Source organism: Tachypleus tridentatus, chromosome 4 (assembly GCF_004210375.1).
Source record: "Tachypleus tridentatus isolate NWPU-2018 chromosome 4, ASM421037v1, whole genome shotgun sequence".
In the NCBI taxonomy this organism is placed as follows: Eukaryota; Metazoa; Arthropoda; class Merostomata; order Xiphosura; family Limulidae; genus Tachypleus; species Tachypleus tridentatus.
In genome coordinates, this window is record NC_134828.1 from 119,499,265 (window position 1) to 119,524,001 (window position 24,737).

A 24,737-nucleotide genomic window follows, 5' to 3' on the forward strand; every position below is an offset into this window, starting at 1 on the left:
TAGAGCTCATAATATTACATAAGGTTAATATTACAAACGTTTATTATAGAGCTCATAATATTACATAAGGTTAATATTACAAACGTTTATTATAGAGCTCATAATATTACTTAAGGTTAATATTACAAACGTTTATTATAGAGCTCATAATATTACTTAAAGTTAATATTACAAACGTTCATTATAAAGCTCATAATATTACTTAAGGTTAATATTACAAACGTTTATTATAGAGCTCATAATATTACTTAAGGTTAATATTACAAACGTTTATTATAGAGCTCATAATAATACTTAAAGTTAATATTACAAACGTTTATTATAAAGCTCATAATATTACTTAAGGTTAATATTACAAACGTTTATTATAGAGCTCATAATATTACTTAAGGTTAATATTACAAACGTTCATTTTGAAGCTCATAATATTACTTAAGGTTAATATTACAAACGTTTATTATAGAGCTCATAATATTACTTAAAGTTAATATTACAAACGTTCATTATAAAGCTCATAATATTACTTAAGGTTAATATTACAAACGTTTATTATAAAGCTCATAATATTACTTAAGGTTAATATTACAAACGTTTATTATAAAGCTCATAATATTACTTAAGGTTAATATTACAAACGTTTATTATAAAGCTCATAATATTACTTAAGGTTAATATTACAAACGTTTATTATAAAGCTCATAATATTACTTAAGGTTAATATTACAAACGTTTATTATAAAGCTCATAATATTACTTAAGGTTAATATTACAAACGTTTATTATAAAGCTCATAATATTACTACAAAAGCTCATAATATTACTTAAGGTTAATATTACAAACGTTTATTATAAAGCTCATAATATTACTTAAGGTTAATATTACAAACGTTTATTATAGAGCTCATAATATTACTTAAGGTTAATATTACAAACGTTTATCATAGAGCTCATAATATTACTTAAGGTTAATATTACAAACGTTTATTATAGAGCTCATAATATTACTTAAGGTTAATATTACAAACGTTTATTATAAAGCTCATAATATTACTTAAGGTTAATATTACAAACGTTTATTATAAAGCTCATAATATTACTTAAGGTTAATATTACAAACGTTTATTATAAAGCTCATAATATTACTTAAGGTTAATATTACAAACGTTTATCATAGAGCTCATAATATTACTTAAGGTTAATATTACAAACGTTCATTTTGAAGCTCATATTCACGCTACCAAGCAAATCGAAAAAAGAAACTTCGAGAACCGTTAAAAACATTCATGTATAAATATTAACCTTGTTCACTCCTTTTTATTACATAGTTGTTCTGATTGGAATACATGAGTGGAATTTTACCACTCATGTAATCAAGATATCCCGTAACAAGTATTAGCCTTTCACTGAACTTGCAAAATTATAGTAATTCACGATATTTTACAAAATAACTTGCGTATTTTACTTTGCATTAAAGTTAAACAACTTACAGAAAAGTTTAGTTATTTTTCTTTAGAAATAATAAAGGTATTTGCAAGAAGCCCGGTCGTCAAAATGAAACAACAACACAGAATTTTGTCTCAACGAGACCGTACAAACAGAATGATAACTTGTACAACTGAAGAGTGTATGTAGTTCTACAGTTAACTTTCCTTTACAAGTGTCACGTGAGTGTTCGGGTTAGTGACACAACCGTAAGTGTTGTTTTCCCGTTACATTCCGTTTTGTTGTTTTTTTTTGGTTTATTTGAAACATAAAATTAAAATTGTGTAAAAACAACATTTCACATCAGTATTTTGTATCACACAAATATCTAATATTTCGTCTGCTTTAGGCGTAACTTTTATAACAAGATATTGTTTAAAAACAAGGTATGGTTTTTAAAAGACAACAAACACAGATCGCCCTCGAATAGCGTTGCGTGAAGTTCAAAATAAACAAAACCAAAAAGATAAAAACTAAATACTTGTGTTGAACGTGATTTTAAAATCAACGGAAAAAAATGAATCGAACCCTAAATAGGGTCTAAAGTAGAAATGGCACAAAATAAATTCATTTAGTAAGAATACAGAATTCATTTTTATTTAGTTAACTAAAAGATAACTTGTGCATTGCTATAAACAACAGAAAGTAAATTATATTATTAACAATCCGAATTCGCGATTAACATTATGATTAGGAGTAATACGTAATTAATTATTTAAAGTTTGAAACAATATAGTAATTATACAGTAAACGTGTTTTAACCCACCATCTTCTGAACACTAAAACATATCGAGTTCTCTTAGGGCTGGTTCACTGTACTTCGTATAGTGTATATATTTCACAAGGTGAGAATTAGTCTCATTAACGTAATATTTGTACACATTCCTATTGTAATTATACGCACCCTTCTGTCCACGTTTTAACATTTTTCGTTTAAAACAGTATTGATATGTGTAGCTTTCAAATATTACTTTTTATAAAGGACACTTACAATAAGAAGTGCTATTCTTAACTTATGTCAGTCCTTAGTTTTTGTCTAAATCTTGCTTTCTTTATAAAGGATACTTACCTTAAAGGAAGAGTTATTGTTAACTTGTGGTGGTCCATGGTGTTCTTATTATTTAGTGGAACACGTTTGTTCAAAGTTTAGTAGAAAAATAAAGTTTATGAGACGCGTGTATGTAAAGTTTCTTTCTTTATTTACCAAATAGAAACACGAAAGGTTCCGGAAACGTTTTGTAATTGGTATCCCTGGCTGCACCATTAACCCTAGCTTGACATGAGGTCTTGTCAAATAGCGTTCATGTGAAAAACGTATGTACTTCAATTTTTTGAAGTTGATTGGAAGTTTTCATTGTTTAACTTTGATTATAACCATGATGTTGAACAGTTTGTGTATTTCTGGTCTCTGCAGTAAATTATTTGTTTTGTTTCTATTGCATTATTACGATTACCTGTTTTACAAGAATATATACATTTTATGACCTACAACATCTGTCTATAACGGAATTATTATAATGTTAAGCCTTATTTGTATCACGTGTTTTATTATTCATTAAACGTTAGTGATAATTTTAGTTTTGGAGAATTACGTATCTTACTTCAAAGCACTCTATAACTTTGAACATTGAACCAAGAACCACGTTAACAATGGTTACTGTAAGAACCAAGAACCACGTTAACAATGGATACTGTAAGAACCAAGAACCACGTTAACAATGGATACTGTAAGAACCAAGAACCACGTCAACAATGGATACTGTAAGAACCAAGAACCACTTTAACAATGGATACTATAAGCAAGATATAAAGTAAACAAAACACACAGTAATATTACACAACAATGAAAAACATACTTAAAAAACTGGATTCAAATAATGAAACATTTCATTGTAAAATTTGAACTTCTAGTACGAAAACAAAGCACGACCATTCTAACCTTCACATTTATTGTTTCATCTAACGTTTCGGATATCAAAATATTATATGTAAGAATTAGTCATTATGAACAATAATTTACAATTCTAGTTACCGTTTCGTTTTAACTGATCTTGTATTAATTATTACAAGAGAATCTATATTATTAAGTTTTCAGTACTGTACACTGGATTATTGAGTTTGTAAGATAACAATAACTGGTCCTGAAGTCATCAGTACTGTACACTAAATTATTGAGTTTGTAAGATAACAATAACTGCTCCTGAAGTCACCAATACAGTACACTAGATTAGTGAATTTGTAAGATAACAATAACTGGTCCTGAAGTCATCAGTACTTCACACTAGATTATTGAGTTTGTAAGATAACAATAACTGGTCCTAAAGTCATCAGTACTGTACACTAGATTATTGAGTTTGTAAGATAGCAATAACTGGTCCTGAAGTCATCAGTACTGTACACTAGATTAGTGAATTTGTAAGATAACAATAACTGGTCCTAAAGTCATCAGTACTGTACACTAGATTAGTGAATTTGTAAGATAACAATAACTCGTCCTGAAGTCATCAGTACTGTACACTAGTTTAGTGAATTTTTAAGATAACAATAACTGGTACTAAAGCCATCAGTACTGTAAACTAGAGTATTGAGTTTGTAAGATAACAATAACTGGTCCTGGAGTTATCAGTACTGTACACTAGATTATTGAGTTTGTAAGATAACAATAACTGGTCCTGAAGTCATCAGTACTGTACACTAGATTATTGAGTTTGTAAGATAACAATAACTGGTCCTGAAATCATCAGTACTGTACACTAGATTAGTGAATTTGTAAGATAGCAATAACTGGTCCTGAAGTCATCAGTACTGTACACTAGATTATTGAGTTTGTAAGATAACAATAACTGGTCCTGAAGTCATCAGTACTGTACACTAGATTATTGAGTTTGTAAGATAACAATAACTGGTCCTAAAGTCACCAGTACTGTTCACTAGATTAGTGAATTTTTAAGATAGCAATAACTGGTCCTGAAGTCATCAGTACTGTACACTAGATTATTGAGTTTGTAAAATAGCAATAACTGGTCCTGAAGTCATCAGTACTGTACACTAGATTATTGAGTTTGTAAAATAGCAATAACTGGTCCTGAAGTCATCAGTACTGTACACTAGATTAATGAATTTGTAAGATAACAATAACTGGTCCTGAAGTCATCAGTACTGTACACTAGTTTAGTGAATTTTTAAGATAACAATAACTGGTACTAAAGCCATCAGTACTGTACACTAGATTATTGAGTTTGTAAGATAACAATAACTGGTCCTGAAGTTATCAGTACTGTACACTAGATTATTGAGTTTGTATGATAACAATAACTGGTCTTGAAGTCATCAGTACTGTACACTAGATTATTGAGTTTGTAAGATAACAATAACTGGTCCTGACATCATCAGTACTGTACACTAGATTATTGAGTTTGTAAGATAACAATAACTGGTCCTGAAGTCATCAGTACTGTACACTAGTTTAGTGAATTTGTAAGATAACAATAACTGGTCCTGAAGTCATCAGTACTGTACACTAGATTATTGAGTTTGTAAGATAACAATAACTGGTCCTGAAGTTATCAGTACTGTACACTAGATTATTGAGTTTGTAAGATAACAATAACTGGTACTGAAGTAATCAGTACTGTACACTAGATTAGAGAATTTGTAAGATAGCAATAACTGGTCCTGAAGTCATCAGTACTGTACACTAGTTTAGTGAATTTGTAAGATAACAATAACTGGTCCTGAAGACATCAGTACTGTACACTAGTTTAGTGAATTTTTAAGATAACAATAACTGGTACTAAAGCCATCAGTACTGTACACTAGATTATTGAGTTTGTATGATAACAATAACTGGTCCTGAAGTCATCAGTACTGTACACTAGATTATTGAGTTTGTAAGATAACAATAACTGGTCCTGACATCATCAGTACTGTACACTAGATTATTGAGTTTGTAAGATAACAATAACTGGTCCTGATGTTATCAGTACTGTACACTAGATTATTGAGTTTGTAAGATAACAATAACTGGTACTGAAGTCATCAGTACTGTACACTAGATTAGTGAATTTGTAAGATAGCAATAACTGGTCCTGAAGTCATCAGTACTGTACACTAGTTTAGTGAATTTGTAAGATAACAATAACTGGTCCTGAAGTCACAGTACTGTACACTAGTTTAGTGAATTTTTAAGATAACAATAACTGGTCCTGAAGTCATCAGTACTGTACACTAGATTATTGAGTTTGTAAGATAACAATAACTGGTCCTGAAGTTATCAGTACTGTACACTAGATTATTGAGTTTGTAAGATAACAATAACTGGTCCTGAAGTCATCAGTACTGTACACTAGATTAGTGAATTTGTAAGATAACAATAACTGGTCCTGAAGTCATAAGTACTGTACACTAGATCAGTGAATTTGTAAGATAACAATAACTGGTCCTGAAGTCATTAGTACTGTACACTAGATTATTGAGTTTGTAAGATAACAATAACTGGTCCTGAAGTCATCAGTACTGTACACTAGATTAGTGAATTTGTAAGATAACAATAACTGGTCTTGAAGTCATCAGTACTGTACACTAGATTAGTGAATTTGTAAGATAACAATAACTTGTCCTGAAGTCATTAGTACTGTACACTAGATTAGTGAATTTGTAAGATAACAATAACTGGTCCTGAAGTCATCAGTACTGTACACTAGTTTAGTGAATTTTTAAGATAACAATAACTGGTCCTGAAGTCATTAGTACTGTACACTAGATTAGTGAATTTGTAAGATAACAATAACTGGTCCTGAAGTCATCAGTACTGTACACTAGATCATTGATTTTGTAAGATAACAATAACTGGTCCTGAAGTCATCAGTACTGTACACTAGATTAGTGAATTTGTAAGATAACAATAACTGGTCCTGAAGTCATCAGTACTGTACACTAGATCATTGATTTTGAAGATAACAATAACTGGTCCTGAAGTCATCAGTACTGTACACTAGATTATTGAGTTTGTAAGACAGCAATAACTGGTCCTGAAGTCATCAGTACTGTACACTAGATTAGTGAATTTGTAAGATAACAATAACTGGTCCTGAAGTCATCAGTACTGTACACTAGATTAGTGAATTTGTAAGATAACAATAACTGGTCCTGAAGTCATCAGTACTGTACACTAGATTAGTGAATTTGTAAGATAACAATAACTGGTCCTGAAGTCATCAGTACTGTACACTACTTTAGTGAATTTTTAAGATAACAATAACTGGTACTAAAGCCATCAGTACTGTACACTAGATTATTGAGTTTGTAAGATAACAATAACTGGTCCTGAAGTCATCAGTACTGTACACTAGATTATTGAGTTTGTAAGATAACAATAACTGGTCCTGAAGTCATCAGTACTGTACACTAGATTAGTGAATTTGTAAGGTAGCAATAACTGGTCCTGAAGTCATCAGTACTGTACACTAGATTAGTGAATTTGTAAGATAGCAATAACTGGTCCTGAAGTCATCAGTACTGTACACTAGTTTAGTGAATTTGTAAGATAACAATAACTGGTCCTGAAGTCATTAGTACTGTACACTAGATTATTGAGTTTGTAAGATAGCAATAACTGGTCCTGAAGCCATCAGTACTGTACACTAGATTATTAAGTTTGTAAGATAACAATAACTGGTCCTGAAGTCATCAGTACTGTACACTAGATTAGTGAATTTGTAAGATAGCAATAACTGGTCCTGAAGTCATCAGTACTGTACACTAGATTATTGAGTTTATAAGATAACAATAACTGGTCCTGAAGTCATCAGTACTGTACACTAGATTAGTGAATTTGTAAGGTAGCAACAACTGGTCCTGAAGTCATCAGTACTGTACACTAGATTAGTGAATTTGTAAGATAGCAATAACTGGTCCTGAAGTCATCAGTACTGTACACTAGTTTAGTGAATTTGTAAGATAACAATAACTGGTCCTGAAGTTATCAGTACTGTACACTAGATTATTTAGTTTGTAAGATAACAATAACTGGTCCTGAAGTTATCAGTACTGTACACTAGATTATTGAGAATGTAAAATAACAATAACTGGTACTGAAGTCATCAGTACTGTACACTAGATTAGTGAATTTGTAAGATAACAATAACTGGTCCTGAAGTCATCAGTACTGTACACTAGATTAGTGAATTTGTAAGATAACAATAACAGGTCCTGAAGTCATCAGTACTGTACACTAGATTAGTGAATTTGTAAGATAAAAATAACTGGTCCTGAAGTCATTAGTACTGTACACTAGATTATTGAGTTTGTAAGATAGCAATAACTGGTCCTGAAGTCATCAGTACTGTACACTAGATTAGTGAATTTGTAAGATAACAATAACTGGTCCTGAAGTCATCAGTACTGTACACTAGATCATTGATTTTGTAAGATAACAATAACTGGTCCTGAAGTCATCAGTACTGTACACTAGATTAGTGAATTTGTAAGATAAAAATAACTGGTCCTGAAGTCATTAGTACTGTACACTAGATTATTGAGTTTGTAAGATAGCAATAACTGGTCCTGAAGTCATCAGTACTGTACACTAGATTAGTGAATTTGTAAGATAACAATAACTGGTCCTGAAGTCATCAGTACTGTACACTAGATCATTGATTTTGTAAGATAACAATAACTGGTCCTGAAGTCATCAGTACTGTACACTAGATTATTGAGTTTGTAAGATAGCAATAACTGGTCCTGAAGTCATCAGTACTGTACACTAGATTAGTGAATTTGTAAGATAACAATAACTGGTCTTGAAGTCATCAGTACTGTACACTAGATTATTGAGTTTGTAAGATAACAATAACTGGTCCTGAAGTCATCAGTACTGTACACTAGATTAGTGAATTTGTAAGATAACAATAACTGGTCCTGAAGTCATCAGTACTGTACACTAGATTATTGAGTTTGTAAGATAACAATAACTGGTCCTGAAGTCATCAGTACTGTACACTAGATTATTGAGTTTGTAAGATAACAATAACTGGTCCTGAAGTCATCAGTACTGTACACTAGATTATTGAGTTTGTAAGATAACAATAACTGGTCCTGAAGTCATCAGTACTGTACACTAGATTATTGAGTTTGTAAGATAACAATAACTGGTCCTGAAGTCATCAGTACTGTACACTAGATTATTGAATTTGTAAGATAACAATAACTGGTCCTGAAGTCATCAGTACTGTACACTAGATTATTGAGTTTGTAAGATAACAATAACTGGTCCTGAAGTCATCAGTACTGTACACTAGATTATTGAGTTTGTAAGATAACAATAACTGGTCCTGAAGTTATCAGTACTGTACACTAGATTATTGAGTTTGTAAGATAACAATAACTGGTACTGAAGTCATCAGTACTGTACACTAGATTAGTGAATTTGTAAGATAACAATAACTGGTCCTGAAGTCATCAGTACTGTACACTAGATTAGTGAATTTGTAAGATAACAATAACTGGTCCTGAAGTCATTAGTACTGTACACTAGATTATTGAGTTTGTAAGATAACAATAACTGGTCCTGAAGTCATCAGTACTGTACACTAGATTAGTGAATTTGTAAGATAACAATAACTGGTCCTGAAGTCATCAGTACTGTACACTAGATTATTGAGTTTGTAAGATAACAATAACTGGTCCTGAAGTCATCAGTACTGTACACTAGATTAGTGAATTTGTAAGATAACAATAACTGGTCCTGAAGTCATTAGTACTGTACACTAGATTATTGAGTTTGTAAGATAACAATAACTGGTCCTGAAGTCATCAGTACTGTACACTAGATTATTGAGTTTGTAAGATAACAATAACTGGTCCTGAAGTCATCAGTACTGTACACTAGATTATTGAGTTTGTAAGATAACAATAACTGGTCCTGAAGTCATCAGTACTGTACACTAGATTAATGAATTTGTAAGATAACAATAACTGGTCCTGAAGTCATCAGTACTGTACACTAGATTAGTGAATTTGTAAGATAACAATAACTGGTCCTGAAGTCATCAGTACTGTACACTAGATTATTGAGTTTGTAAGATAACAATAACTGGTCCTGAAGTCATCAGTACTGTACACTAGATTATTGAGTTTGTAAGATAACAATAACTGGTCCTGAAGTCATCAGTACTGTACACTAGATTATTGAGTTTGTAAGATAACAATAACTGGTCCTGAAGTCATCAGTACTGTACACTAGATTATTGAGTTTGTAAGATAACAATAACTGGTCCTGAAGTCATCAGTACTGTACACTAGATTAGTGAATTTGTAAGATAACAATAACTGGTCCTGAAGTCATCAGTACTGTACACTAGATTATTGAGTTTGTAAGATAACAATAACTGGTCCTGAAGTCATCAGTACTGTACACTAGATTATTGAGTTTGTAAGATAACAATAACTGGTCCTGAAGTCATCAGTACTGTACACTAGATTATTGAGTTTGTAAGATAACAATAACTGGTCCTGAAGTCATCAGTACTGTACACTAGATTAGTGAATTTGTAAGATAACAATAACTGGTCCTGAAGTCATCAGTACTGTACACTAGATTATTGAATTTGTAAGATAACAATAACTGGTCCTGAAGTCATCAGTACTGTACACTAGATTAGTGAATTTGTAAGATAACAATAACTGGTCCTGAAGTCATCAGTACTGTACACTAGATTAGTGAATTTGTAAGATAACAATAACTGGTCCTGAAGTCATCAGTACTGTACACTAGATTATTGAGTTTGTAAGATAACAATAACTGGTCCTGAAGTCATCAGTACTGTACACTAGATTATTGAGTTTGTAAGATAACAATAACTGGTCCTGAAGTCATCAGTACTGTACACTAGATTATTGAGTTTGTAAGATAACAATAACTGGTCCTGAAGTCATCAGTACTGTACACTAGATTATTGAGTTTGTAAGATAACAATAACTGGTCCTGAAGTCATCAGTACTGTACACTAGATTAGTGAATTTGTAAGATAACAATAACTGGTCCTGAAGTCATCAGTACTGTACACTAGATTAGTGAATTTGTAAGATAACAATAACTGGTCCTGAAGTCATCAGTACTGTACACTAGATTAGTGAATTTGTAAGATAACAATAACTGGTCCTGAAGTCATCAGTACTGTACACTAGATTATTGAGTTTGTAAGATAACAATAACTGGTCCTGAAGTCATCAGTACTGTACACTAGATTATTGAGTTTGTAAGATAACAATAACTGGTACTGAAGTCATCAGTACTGTACACTAGATTAGTGAATTTGTAAGATAACAATAACTGGTCCTGAAGTCATCAGTACTGTACACTAGATTAGTGAATTTGTAAGATAACAATAACTGGTCCTGAAGTCATTAGTACTGTACACTAGATTATTGAGTTTGTAAGATAACAATAACTGGTCCTGAAGTCATCAGTACTGTACACTAGATTAGTGAATTTGTAAGATAACAATAACTGGTCCTGAAGTCATCAGTACTGTACACTAGATTAGTGAATTTGTAAGATAACAATAACTGGTCCTGAAGTCATCAGTACTGTACACTAGATTAGTGAATTTGTAAGATAACAATAACTGGTCCTGAAGTTATCAGTACTGTACACTAGATTATTGAGTTTGTAAGATAACAATAACTGGTCCTGAAGTCATCAGTACTGTACACTAGATTAGTGAATTTGTAAGATAACAATAACTGGTCCTGAAGTCATCAGTACTGTACACTAGATCATTGATTTTGTAAGATAACAATAACTGGTCCTGAAGTCATCAGTACTGTACACTAGATTATTGAGTTTGTAAGATAGCAATAACTGGTCCTGAAGTCATCAGTACTGTACACTAGATTAGTGAATTTGTAAGATAACAATAACTGGTCTTGAAGTCATCAGTACTGTACACTAGATTAGTGAATTTGTAAGATAACAATAACTTGTCCTGAAGTCATTAAGTACTGTACACTAGATTAGTGAATTTGTAAGATAACAATAACTGGTCTTGAAGTCATCAGTACTGTACACTAGATTAGTGAATTTGTAAGATAACAATAACTGGTCCTGAAGTCATCAGTACTGTACACTAGATTATTGAGTTTGTAAGATAACAATAACTGGTCCTGAAGTCATCAGTACTGTACACTAGATTATTGAGTTTGTAAGATAACAATAACTGGTCCTGAAGTCATCAGTACTGTACACTAGATTAGTGAATTTGTAAGATAACAATAACTGGTCCTGAAGTCATCAGTACTGTACACTAGATTAGTGAATTTGTAAGATAACAATAACTGGTCCTGAAGTCATCAGTACTGTACACTAGATTATTGAATTTGTAAGATAACAATAACTGGTCCTGAAGTCATCAGTACTGTACACTAGATTAGTGAGTTTGTAAGATAACAATAACTGGTCCTGAAGTCATCAGTACTGTACACTAGATTAGTGAATTTGTAAGATAACAATAACTGGTCCTGAAGTCATCAGTACTGTACACTAGATTAGTGAATTTGTAAGATAACAATAACTGGTCCTGAAGTCATCAGTACTGTACACTAGATTATTGAGTTTGTAAGATAACAATAACTGGTCCTGAAGTCATCAGTACTGTACACTAGATTAGTGAATTTGTAAGATAACAATAACTGGTCCTGAAGTCATCAGTACTGTACACTAGATTAGTGAATTTGTAAGATAACAATAACTGGTCCTGAAGTCATCAGTACTGTACACTAGATTAGTGAATTTGTAAGATAACAATAACTGGTCCTGAAGTCATCAGTACTGTACACTAGATTATTGAGTTTGTAAGATAACAATAACTGGTCCTGAAGTCATCAGTACTGTACACTAGATTAATTTGAGATAACAATAACTGGTCCTGAAGTAAGTATAACAATAGTGAATTTGTAAGATAACAATAACTGGTCCTGAAGTCATCAGTACTGTACACTAGATTAGTGAATTTGTAAGATAACAATAACTGGTCCTGAAGTCATCAGTACTGTACACTAGATTATTGAATTTGTAAGATAACAATAACTGGTCCTGAAGTCATCAGTACTGTACACTAGATTAGTGAGTTTGTAAGATAACAATAACTGGTCCTGAAGTCATCAGTACTGTACACTAGATTAGTGAATTTGTAAGATAACAATAACTGGTCCTGAAGTCATCAGTACTGTACACTAGATTATTGAGTTTGTAAGATAACAATAACTGGTCCTGAAGTCATCAGTACTGTACACTAGATTAGTGAATTTGTAAGATAACAATAACTGGTCCTGAAGTCATCAGTACTGTACACTAGATTATTGAGTTTGTAAGATAACAATAACTGGTCCTGAAGTCATCAGTACTGTACACTAGATTAGTGAATTTGTAAGATAACAATAACTGGTCCTGAAGTCATCAGTACTGTACACTAGATTAGTGAATTTGTAAGATAACAATAACTGGTCCTGAAGTCATCAGTACTGTACACTAGATTATTGAGTTTGTAAGATAACAATAACTGGTCCTGAAGTCATCAGTACTGTACACTAGATTAGTGAATTTGTAAGATAACAATAACTGGTCCTGAAGTCATCAGTACTGTACACTAGATTATTGAGTTTGTAAGATAACAATAACTGGTCCTGAAGTCATCAGTACTGTACACTAGATTAGTGAATTTGTAAGATAACAATAACTGGTCCTGAAGTCATCAGTACTGTACACTAGATTAGTGAATTTGTAAGATAACAATAACTGGTCCTGAAGTCATCAGTACTGTACACTAGATTATTGAGTTTGTAAGATAACAATAACTGGTCCTGAAGTCATCAGTACTGTACACTAGATTAGTGAATTTGTAAGATAACAATTTGTCATCAGTACTGTACACTAAGATAACAATAACTGGTCCTGAAGTCATCAGTACTGTACACTAGATTATTGAATTTGTAAGATAACAATAACTGGTCCTGAAGTCATCAGTACTGTACACTAGATTAGTGAATTTGTAAGATAACAATAACTGGTCCTGAAGTCATCAGTACTGTACACTAGATTACTGGTCCTGAAGTCATTTGTAAGATAACAATAACTGGTCCTGAAGTCATCAGTACTGTACACTAGATTAGTGAATTTGTAAGATAACAATAACTGGTCCTGAAGTCATCAGTACTGTACACTAGATTATTGAGTTTGTAAGATAACAATAACTGGTCCTGAAGTCATCAGTACTGTACACTAGATTAGTGAATTTGTAAGATAACAATAACTGGTCCTGAAGTCATCAGTACTGTACACTAGATTATTGAGTTTGTAAGATAACAATAACTGGTCCTGAAGTCATCAGTACTGTACACTAGATTATTGAGTTTGTAAGATAACAATAACTGGTCCTGAAGTCATCAGTACTGTACACTAGATTAGTGAATTTGTAAGATAACAATAACTGGTCCTGAAGTCATCAGTACTGTACACTAGATTAGTGAATTTGTAAGATAACAATAACTGGTCCTGAAGTCATCAGTACTGTACACTAGATTAGTGAATTTGTAAGATAACAATAACTGGTCCTGAAGTCATCAGTACTGTACACTAGATTATTGAGTTTGTAAGATAACAATAACTGGTCCTGAAGTCATCAGTACTGTACACTAGATTATTGAGTTTGTAAGATAACAATAACTGGTCCTGAAGTCATCAGTACTGTACACTAGATTATTGAGTTTGTAAGATAACAATAACTGGTCCTGAAGTCATCAGTACTGTACACTAGATTAGTGAGTTTGTAAGATAACAATAACTGGTCCTGAAGTCATCAGTACTGTACACTAGATTAGTGAATTTGTAAGATAACAATAACTGGTCCTGAAGTCATCAGTACTGTACACTAGATTATTGAATTTGTAAGATAACAATAACTGGTCCTGAAGTCATCAGTACTGTACACTAGATTATTGAGTTTGTAAGATAACAATAACTGGTCCTGAAGTCATCAGTACTGTACACTAGATTATTGAAGTTTGTAAGATAACAATAACTGGTCCTGAAGTCATCAGTACTGTACACTAGATTATTGAGTTTGTAAGATAACAATAACTGGTCCTGAAGTCATCAGTACTGTACACTAGATTAGTGAATTTGTAAGATAACAATAACTGGTCCTGAAGTCATCAGTACTGTACACTAGATTATTGAGTTTGTAAGATAACAATAACTGGTCCTGAAGTCATCAGTACTGTACACTAGATTATTGAGTTTGTAAGATAACAATAACTGGTCCTGAAGTCATCAGTACTGTACACTAGATTAGTGAATTTGTAAGATAACAATAACTGGTCCTGAAGTCATCAGTACTGTACACTAGATTATTGAGTTTGTAAGATAACAATAACTGGTCCTGAAGTCATCAGTACTGTACACTAGATTATTGAGTTTGTAAGATAACAATAACTGGTCCTGAAGTCATCAGTACTGTACACTAGATTATTGAATTTGTAAGATAACAATAACTGGTCCTGAAGTCATCAGTACTGTACACTAGATTAGTGAATTTGTAAGATAACAATAACTGGTCCTGAAGTCATCAGTACTGTACACTAGATTATTGAGTTTGTAAGATAACAATAACTGGTCCTGAAGTCATCAGTACTGTACACTAGATTATTGAGTTTGTAAGATAACAATAACTGGTCCTGAAGTCATCAGTACTGTACACTAGATTAGTGAATTTTGTAAGATAACAATAACTGGTCCTGAAGTCATCAGTACTGTACACTAGATTATTGAGTTTGTAAGATAACAATAACTGGTCCTGAAGTCATCAGTACTGTACACTAGATTATTGAGTTTGTAAGATAACAATAACTGGTCCTGAAGTCATCAGTACTGTACACTAGATTAGTGAATTTGTAAGATAACAATAACTGGTCCTGAAGTCATCAGTACTGTACACTAGATTAGTGAATTTGTAAGATAACAATAACTGGTCCTGAAGTCATCAGTACTGTACACTAGATTATTGAGTTTGTAAGATAACAATAACTGGTCCTGAAGTCATCAGTACTGTACACTAGATTATTGAGTTTGTAAGATAACAATAACTGGTCCTGAAGTCATCAGTACTGTACACTAGATTATTGAGTTTGTAAGATAACAATAACTGGTCCTGAAGTCATCAGTACTGTACACTAGATTATTGAATTTGTAAGATAACAATAACTGGTCCTGAAGTCATCAGTACTGTACACTAGATTAGTGAATTTGTAAGATAACAATAACTGGTCCTGAAGTCATCAGTACTGTACACTAGATTAGTGAGTTTGTAAGATAACAATAACTGGTCCTGAAGTCATCAGTACTGTACACTAGATTAGTGAATTTGTAAGATAACAATAACTGGTCCTGAAGTCATCAGTACTGTACACTAGATTATTGAGTTTGTAAGATAACAATAACTGGTCCTGAAGTCATCAGTACTGTACACTAGATTATTGAATTTGTAAGATAACAATAACTGGTCCTGAAGTCATCAGTACTGTACACTAGATTAGTGAATTTGTAAGATAACAATAACTGGTCCTGAAGTCATCAGTACTGTACACTAGATTAGTGAATTTGTAAGATAACAATAACTGGTCCTGAAGTCATCAGTACTGTACACTAGATTATTGAATTTGTAAGATAACAATAACTGGTCCTGAAGTCATCAGTACTGTACACTAGATTAGTGAATTTGTAAGATAACAATAACTGGTCCTGAAGTCATCAGTACTGTACACTAGATTAGTGAATTTGTAAGATAACAATAACTGGTCCTGAAGTCATCAGTACTGTACACTAGATTATTGAATTTGTAAGATAACAATAACTGGTCCTGAAGTCATCAGTACTGTACACTAGATTAGTGAATTTGTAAGATAACAATAACTGGTCCTGAAGTCATCAGTACTGTACACTAGATTAGTGAATTTGTAAGATAACAATAACTGGTCCTGAAGTCATCAGTACTGTACACTAGATTAGTGAATTTGTAAGATAACAATAACTGGTCCTGAAGTCATCAGTACTGTACACTAGATTATTGAATTTGTAAGATAACAATAACTGGTCCTGAAGTCATCAGTACTGTACACTAGATTATTGAGTTTGTAAGATAACAATAACTGGTCCTGAAGTCATCAGTACTGTACACTAGATTATTGAGTTTGTAAGATAACAATAACTGGTCCTGAAGTCATCAGTACTGTACACTAGATTAGTGAATTTGTAAGATAACAATAACTGGTCCTGAAGTCATCAGTACTGTACACTAGATTAGTGAATTTGTAAGATAACAATAACTGGTCCTGAAGTCATCAGTACTGTACACTAGATTAGTGAATTTGTAAGATAACAATAACTGGTCCTGAAGTCATCAGTACTGTACACTAGATTAGTGAATTTGTAAGATAACAATAACTGGTCCTGAAGTCATCAGTACTGTACACTAGATTATTGAGTTTGTAAGATAACAATAACTGGTCCTGAAGTCATCAGTACTGTACACTAGATTATTGAGTTTGTAAGATAACAATAACTGGTCCTGAAGTCATCAGTACTGTACACTAGATTAGTTTGAGATTTGTAAGATACTGTAATAACTGGTCCTGAAGTCATCAGTACTGTACACTAGATTAGTGAATTTGTAAGATAACAATAACTGGTCCTGAAGTCATCAGTACTGTACACTAGATTAGTGAATTTGTAAGATAACAATAACTGGTCCTGAAGTCATCAGTACTGTACACTAGATTATTGAGTTTGTAAGATAACAATAACTGGTCCTGAAGTCATCAGTACTGTACACTAGATTATTGAGTTTGTAAGATAACAATAACTGGTCCTGAAGTCATCAGTACTGTACACTAGATTAGTGAATTTGTAAGATAACAATAACTGGTCCTGAAGTCATCAGTACTGTACACTAGATTATTGAGTTTGTAAGATAACAATAACTGGTCCTGAAGTCATCAGTACTGTACACTAGATTAGTGAATTTGTAAGATAACAATAACTGGTCCTGAAGTCATCAGTACTGTACACTAGATTATTGAATTTGTAAGATAACAATAACTGGTCCTGAACATCAGTACTGTACACTAGATTAGTGAATTTGTAAGATAACAATAACTGGTCCTGAAGTCATCAGTACTGTACACTAGATTATTGAGTTTGTAAGATAACAATAACTGGTCCTGAAGTCATCAGTACTGTACACTAGATTATTGAGTTTGTAAGATAACAATAACTGGTCCTGAAGTCATCAGTACTGTACACTAGATTAGTGAATTTGTAAGATAACAATAACTGGTCCTGAAGTCATCAGTACTGTACACTAGATTAGTGAATTTGTAAGATAACAATAACTGGTCCTGAAGTCATCAGTACTGTACACTAGATTATTGAGTTTGTAAGATAACAATAACTGGTCCTGAAGTCATCAGTACTGTACACTAGATTAGTGAATTTGTAAGATAACAATAACTGGTCCTGAAGTCATCAGTACTGTACACTAGATTAGTGAATTTGTAAGATAACAATAACTGGTCCTGAAGTCATCAGTACTGTACACTAGATTATTGAATTTGTAAGATAACAATAACTTTGTAAGATAACAATAACTGGTCCTGAAGTCATCAGTACTGTACACTAGATTAGTGAATTTGTAAGATAACAATAACTGGTCCTGAAGTCATCAGTACTGTACACTAGATTATTGAGTTTGTAAGATAACAATAACTGGTCCTGAAGTCATCAGTACTGTACACTAGATTAGTGAATTTGTAAGATAACAATAACTGGTCCTGAAGTCATCAGTACTGTACACTAGATTAGTGAATTTGTAAGATAACAATAACTGGTCCTGAAGTCATCAGTACTGTACACTAGATTATTGAGTTTGTAAGATAACAATAACTGGTCCTGAAGTCATCAGTACTGTACACTAGATTAGTGAATTTGTAAGATAACAATAACTGGTCCTGAAGTCATCAGTACTGTACACTAGATTAGTGAATTTGTAAGATAACAATAACTGGTCCTGAAGTCATCAGTACTGTACACTAGATTAGTGAATTTGTAAGATAACAATAACTGGTCCTGAAGTCATCAGTACTGTACACTAGATTAGTGAATTTGTAAGATAACAATAACTGGTCCTGAAGTCATCAGTACTGTACACTAGATTAGTGAATTTGTAAGATAACAATAACTGGTCCTGAAGTCATCAGTACTGTACACTAGATTAGTGAATTTGTAAGATAACAATAACTGGTCCTGAAGTCATCAGTACTGTACACTAGATTATTGAATTTGTAAGATAACAATAACTGGTCCTGAAGTCATCAGTACTGTACACTAGATTAGTGAATTTGTAAGATAACAATAACTGGTCCTGAAGTCATCAGTACTGTACACTAGATTAGTGAATTTGTAAGATAACAATAACTGGTCCTGAAGTCATCAGTACTGTACACTAGATTATTGAGTTTGTAAGATAACAATAACTGGTCCTGAAGTCATCAGTACTGTACACTAGATTAGTGAATTTGTAAGATAACAATAACTGGTCCTGAAGTCATCAGTACTGTACACTAGATTATTGAGTTTGTAAGATAACAATAACTGGTCCTGAAGTCATCAGTACTGTACACTAGATTAGTGAATTTGTAAGATAACAATAACTGGTCCTGAAGTCATCAGTACTGTACACTAGATTATTGAGTTTGTAAGATAACAATAACTGGTCCTGAAGTCATCAGTACTGTACACTAGATTAGTGAATTTGTAAGATAACAATAACTGGTCCTGAAGTCATCAGTACTGTACACTAGATTAGTGAATTTGTAAGATAACAATAACTGGTCCTGAAGTCATCAGTACTGTACACTAGATTAGTGAATTTGTAAGATAACAATAACTGGTCCTGAAGTCATCAGTACTGTACACTAGATTAGTGAATTTGTAAGATAACAATAACTGGTCCTGAAGTCATCAGTACTGTACACTAGATTATTGAATTTGTAAGATAACAATAACTGGTCCTGAAGTCATCAGTACTGTACACTAGATTAGTGAATTTGTAAGATAACAATAACTGGTCCTGAAGTCATCAGTACTGTACACTAGATTAGTGAATTTGTAAGATAACAATAACTGGTCCTGAAGTCATCAGTACTGTACACTAGATTATTGAGTTTGTAAGATAACAATAACTGGTCCTGAAGTCATCAGTACTGTACACTAGATTAGTGAATTTGTAAGATAACAATAACTGGTCCTGAAGTCATCAGTACTGTACACTAGATTATTGAGTTTGTAAGATAACAATAACTGGTCCTGAAGTCATCAGTACTGTACACTAGATTATTGAGTTTGTAAGATAACAATAACTGGTCCTGAAGTCATCAGTACTGTACACTAGATTAGTGAATTTGTAAGATAACAATAACTGGTCCTGAAGTCATCAGTACTGTACACTAGATTAGTGAATTTGTAAGATAACAATAACTGGTCCTGAAGTCATCAGTACTGTACACTAGATTAGTGAATTTGTAAGATAACAATAACTGGTCCTGAAGTCATCAGTACTGTACACTAGATTAGTGAATTTGTAAGATAACAATAACTGGTCCTGAAGTCATCAGTACTGTACACTAGATTAGTGAATTTGTAAGATAACAATAACTGGTCCTGAAGTCATCAGTACTGTACACTAGATTAGTGAATTTGTAAGATAACAATAACTGGTCCTGAAGTCATCAGTACTGTACACTAGATTATTGAGTTTGTAAGATAACAATAACTGGTCCTGAAGTCATCAGTACTGTACACTAGATTAGTGAATTTGTAAGATAACAATAACTGGTCCTGAAGTCATCAGTACTGTACACTAGATTATTGAGTTTGTAAGATAACAATAACTGGTCCTGAAGTCATCAGTACTGTACACTAGATTATTGAGTTTGTAAGATAACAATAACTGGTCCTGAAGTCATCAGTACTGTACACTAGATTATTGAGTTTGTAAGATAACAATAACTGGTCCTGAAGTCATCAGTACTGTACACTAGATTAGTGAATTTGTAAGATAACAATAACTGGTCCTGAAGTCATCAGTACTGTACACTAGATTATTGAGTTTGTAAGATAACAATAACTGGTCCTGAAGTCATTAGTACTGTACACTAGATTATTGAGTTTGTAAGATAACAATAACTGGTCCTGAAGTCATCAGTACTGTACACTAGATTATTGAGTTTGTAAGATAACAATAACTGGTCCTGAAGTCATCAGTACTGTACACTAGATTAGTGAATTTGTAAGATAACAATAACTGGTCCTGAAGTCATCAGTACTGTACACTAGATTAGTGAATTTGTAAGATAACAATAACTGGTCCTGAAGTCATTAGTACTGTACACTAGATTATTGAGTTTGTAAGATAACAATAACTGGTCCTGAAGTCATCAGTACTGTACACTAGATTAGTGAATTTGTAAGATAACAATAACTGGTCCTGAAGTCATCAGTACTGTACACTAGATTAGTGAATTTGTAAGATAACAATAACTGGTCCTGACTGTCATCAGTACTGTACACTAGATCATCAGTACTGTACACTAGATTAGTGAATTTGTAAGATAACAATAACTGGTCCTGAAGTCATCAGTACTGTACACTAGATTAGTGAATTTGTAAGATAAAAATAACTGGTCCTGAAGTCATTAGTACTGTACACTAGATTATTGAGTTTGTAAGATAGCAATAACTGGTCCTGAAGTCATCAGTACTGTACACTAGATTAGTGAATTTGTAAGATAACAATAACTGGTCCTGAAGTCATCAGTACTGTACACTAGATCATTGATTTTGTAAGATAACAATAACTGGTCCTGAAGTCATCAGTACTGTACACTAGATTATTGAGTTTGTAAGATAGCAATAACTGGTCCTGAAGTCATCAGTACTGTACACTAGATTAGTGAATTTGTAAGATAACAATAACTGGTCCTGAAGTCATCAGTACTGTACACTAGATTAGTGAATTTGTAAGATAACAATAACTGGTCCTGAAGTCATTAGTACTGTACACTAGATTAGTGAGTTTGTAAGATAACAATAACTGGTCCTGAAGTCATCAGTACTGTACACTAGATTAGTGAATTTGTAAGATAACAATAACTGGTCCTGAAGTCATCAGTACTGTACACTAGATTATTGAGTTTGTAAGATAACAATAACTGGTCCTGAAGTCATCAGTACTGTACACTAGATTATTGAGTTTGTAAGATAACAATAACTGGTCCTGAAGTCATCAGTACTGTACACTAGATTATTGAGTTTGTAAGATAACAATAACTGGTCCTGAAGTCATCAGTACTGTACACTAGATTATTGAATTTGTAAGATAACAATAACTGGTCCTGAAGTCATTAGTACTGTACACTAGATTATTGAGTTTGTAAGATAACAATAACTGGTCCTGAAGTCATTAGTACTGTACACTAGATTATTGAGTTTGTAAGATAACAATAACTGGTCCTGAAGTCATCAGTACTGTACACTAGATTATTGAGTTTGTAAGATAACAATAACTGGTCCTGAAGTCATCAGTACTGTACACTAGATTAGTGAATTTGTAAGATAACAATAACTGGTCCTGAAGTCATCAGTACTGTACACTAGATTAGTGAATTTGTAAGATAACAATAACTGGTCCTGAAGTCATCAGTACTGTACACTAGATTATTGAGTTTGTAAGATAGCAATAACTGGTCCTGAAGTCATCAGTACTGTACACTAGATTAGTGAATTTGTAAGATAACAATAACTGGTCCTGAAGTCATCAGTACTGTACACTAGATTATTGAATTTGTAAGATAACAATAACTGGTCCTGAAGTCATCAGTACTGTACACTAGATTAGTGAATTTGTAAGATAACAATAACTGGTCCTGAAGTCATCAGTACTGTACACTAGATTATTGAGTTTGTAAGATAACAATAACTGGTCCTGAAGTCATCAGTACTGTACACTAGATTAGTGAATTTGTAAGATAACAATAACTGGTCCTGGAGTCATCAGTACTGTACACTAGATCATTGATTTTGTAAGATAACAATAACTGGTCCTGAAGTCATCAGTACTGTACACTAGATTATTGAGTTTGTAAGATAACAATAACTGGTCCTGAAGTCATCAGTACTGTACACTAGATTAGTGAATTTGTAAGATAACAATAACTGGTCCTGAAGTCATCAGTACTGTACACTAGATTATTGAGTTTGTAAGATAACAATAACTGGTCCTGAAGTCATCAGTACTGTACACTAGATTATTGAGTTTGTAAGATAACAATAACTGGTCCTGAAGTCATCAGTACTGTACACTAGATTAGTGAATTTGTAAGATAACAATAACTGGTCCTGAAGTCATTAGTACTGTACACTAGATTATTGAGTTTGTAAGATAACAATAACTGGTCCTGAAGTCATTAGTACTGTACACTAGATTATTGAGTTTGTAAGATAACAATAACTGGTCCTGAAGTCATCAGTACTGTACACTAGATTATTGAGTTTGTAAGATAACAATAACTGGTCCTGAAGTCATCAGTACTGTACACTAGATTATTGAATTCGTAAGATAACAATAACTGGTCCTGAAGTCATTAGTACTGTACACTAGATTATTGAGTTTGTAAGATAACAATAACTGGTCCTGAAGTCATTAGTACTGTACACTAGATTATTGAGTTTGTAAGATAACAATAACTGGTCCTGAAGTCATCAGTACTGTACACTAGATTATTGAGTTTGTAAGATAACAATAACTGGTCCTGAAGTCATCAGTACTGTACACTGGATTAGTGAATTTGTAAGATAACAATAACAGGTCCTGAAGTCATCAGTACTGTACACTAGATTAGTGAATTTGTAAGATAACAATAACTGGTCCTGAAGTCATTAGTACTGTACACTAGATTATTGAGTTTGTAAGATAACAATAACTGGTCCTGAAGTCATCAGTACTGTACACTAGATTAGTGAATTTGTAAGATAACAATAACTGGTCCTGAAGTCATCAGTACTGTACACTAGATCATTGAGTCATTTGTAAGATAACAATAACTGGTCCTGAAGTCATCAGTACTGTACACTAGATTAGTGAATTTGTAAGATAAAAATAACTGGTCCTGAAGTCATTAGTACTGTACACTAGATTATTGAGTTTGTAAGATAGCAATAACTGGTCCTGAAGTCATCAGTACTGTACACTAGATTAGTGAATTTGTAAGATAACAATAACTGGTCCTGAAGTCATCAGTACTGTACACTAGATCATTGATTTTGTAAGATAACAATAACTGGTCCTGAAGTCATCAGTACTGTACACTAGATTAGTGAATTTGTAAGATAACAATAACTGGTCCTGAAGTCATTAGTACTGTACACTAGATTATTGAGTTTGTAAGATAACAATAACTGGTCCTGTACACTAAGTCATAACAGTACTGTACACTAGATTAGTTATTGATTTGTAAGATAACAATAACTGGTCCTGAAGTCATCAGTACTGTACACTAGATCATTGAATTTGTAAGATAACAATAACTGGTCCTGAAGTCATCAGTACTGTACACTAGATTATTGAGTTTGTAAGATAACAATAACTGGTCCTGAAGTTATCAGTACTGTACACTAGATCAGTGAATTTGTAAGATAACAATAACTGGTCCTGAAGTCATTAGTACTGTACACTAGATTATTGAGTTTGTAAGATAACAATAACTGGTCCTGAAGTCATTAGTACTGTACACTAGATTATTGAGTTTGTAAGATAACAATAACTGGTCCTGAAGTCATCAGTACTGTACACTAGATTATTGAGTTTGTAAGATAACAATAACTGGTCCTGAAGTCATCAGTACTGTACACTAGATTATTGAGTTTGTAAGATAACAATAACTGGTCCTGAAGTCATCAGTACTGTACACTAGATTATTGAATTAACTGGTAAGATAACAATAACTGGTAACCTGGAAGTCATTAGTACTGTACACTAGATTATTGAGTTTGTAAGATAACAATAACTGGTCCTGAAGTCATCAGTACTGTACACTAGATTATTGAGTTTGTAAGATAACAATAACTGGTCCTGAAGTCATCAGTACTG

At 32.7% G+C, this 24,737-nt stretch overlaps 1 protein-coding gene across 2 annotated transcripts in view; it reads right to left on the reverse strand.

Annotated features, from left to right (window-relative positions):
• The window catches only part of LOC143249954 (cell adhesion molecule 3-like), a 280,187-nt gene that overhangs the window by 5,396 nt on the left and 250,054 nt on the right, over positions 1–24,737 (reverse strand). The gene's annotated exons all lie outside the window — the stretch shown is intronic.